Here is a 2,391-nt window from a genome sequence, read left to right as displayed (position 1 = left end):
TGTGTGCTGTGGTCTGTGTGCTGTGGTCTGTGTGCTGTGGTGTGCTGTGGTCTGTGTGCTGTGGTCTGTGTGCTGTGGTGTGTGTGCTGTGGTCTGTGCGCTGTGGTCTGTGTGGTCTGTGCGCTGTGGTCTGTGCGCTGTGGTCTGTGTGCTGTGGTCTGTGCGCTGTGGTCTGTGTGCTGTGGTCTGTGCGCTGTGGTCTGTGTGCGTTGGAAGCACTCTGGACATGATTTCCAAAGCATTGTGATCTGAAAAACACGTTTCCTGTGGACACAGGAAGCCGCTTAGGATGTATCAGCGCTGGTGGAATGTGTCATTTAGCTTGCATAAACTACCTGTTTTTATAACCCTATTTGTTTAACTTTACCGAAAGCACTGAAATCACACTTTATACATTCATGGTACATTCACTCTCAACAGTGTCCTGTATCTATATTTTAAAATCCTGATACTTACTGTCATCCGTCAGTGTAACTACAAGTCCGACAAAACCGCTTCAGCAGCCATTATACAAACACCTCCTGACCGAAGAGCTACAGCTGCATATTGACAAAAATAATCATTTTGCCAATTTCAACTTTCAGTTTTGTGACTTTGTGGGTTTTGCGATACATGTGGACACAGTTTTTTTTCCCCACATCATTTCTTTTTCAGCACTTTACACCTGCATTAATTAAGACTGAATGCAGCATGTGAAATCAACCACAATACGCATCACATCAAATATGGACAGAATGCTCTATTCCAGCAGACGTGGTCATACGTGGTCGTACATGGTCCACATTCCAGTCTATATATCTATATTATATATATATATATATATATATATATATATATATATATATATATATATATACAGTATATATATACTGTATATGTATCTAGCCTATATATATATATATATATATATATACAGTATATATATACTGTATATGTATCTAGCCTATATATATATATATATATATATATATATATATATATATATATATATATATATATATATATATACTATATATATTTATATATATAGTATGTATATATATATATTCATTTTGGCGTCCTTGTTAACAGACAACACCATTCACACCACCCGCGCGCATGCCTTGCTCAAGCCATGCTCAAGCGATCCTTCAGGATTCAGTCCTATTTTCCAAGCGTGAAGCTGCCAGGCAGGAAGTCAATGGAAGTTGTGGGCGGGGTCAAGACACGCCGAGCGAGGCGCAGAGGAAAAGAGAGTGCTTCTTGTGTGACCGGTTAAGCGTGAGCTCAACTTCAGCGTGATCTCTGCTTATCTAAAGCGCCAGGTGTGAACAAAGGGTAAGAAGGCTTGATCTCTGCTTATCTAAAGCACCAGGTGTGAACAAAGGGTAAGAAGGCTTGCATACAATTTCACAGCCATCATCGTCCCTGCTCACCCTGCCAAACAGTGCTCTTTGGAGAGTGATGCTAGAGAACAGCCAGGACAATACTGTCAACCATACATACAATATTGCACAACCCAGTTGAGTATACACAGCTGTGAAGTCTAGCTTGCTTGCACTACACTACACACACAAACACACACACACACACACACTGTAAACCTGATTGGTTTGGGTGTGTATGTGTGTGTGTGTGTGTGTGTGTGTGTGTGTGTGTGTGTGTGTGTGTGTGTGTGTGTGCACGCGTGCGCGGCGCGCATGCACACACACACACACACACACACACACACACACACACACACACACACACTGTAAACCTGATTGGTTTGGGTGGGTGTGTGTGTGTGTGTGTGTGTGCGCGTGTGTGCACGCGTGCGCGGCACGCGTGTGGACAAGTTTAGTCCCAGTGCATTGGATGAAAGGACATTCTCAATGAATGCACTGGAATTCTAAAAGCGTCCAGATTGGGAGCCAGTTAGGTAGTATGATATATATATATATATATATTATGATATCATTGAATGTGTGGCGGTTGAATGACTGTAAGCTCATACAGTATCGCTGCATGTAAGCCTCACTGTCCTTGCTTTCATTTGATTGGAGAGCTTTTGGTTTTGACGGTGAGGATGCTATCGCCATCTCGACGATAGTTTCTTAAGCCATTTAGCTTGAGGTTCGCACATTTTCATTTAAAATTCACATTTGTCTTGTTGGTTGTGTTTCCATAGTTTTTACATGTCAAGTATTTTTCAGTTGCTCTTACCCAGAGAGGCTTACAATCAGAAAGGGCTTTCAGTGTCTCACTCAAAAGACACTGACATCAAACCTGTCACTTTCCAGGTTACAGGACGGTCTGTCTGTAGATTCAACAGGAGCTGAGGAACGAGCCAGAGATTCTGCTCCAGAACAGTTTTGGTCCCAGGGAAGCATTTGGTTGTCCAAAGACTCTGGTCCAGCCAGTGGAAGTCGT

Source organism: Poromitra crassiceps, assembly GCF_964638095.1.
Source record: "Poromitra crassiceps genome assembly, chromosome: 2".
Taxonomy (NCBI): Eukaryota; Metazoa; Chordata; class Actinopteri; order Beryciformes; family Melamphaidae; genus Poromitra; species Poromitra crassiceps.
This window is presented reverse-complemented; position numbering follows the sequence as displayed.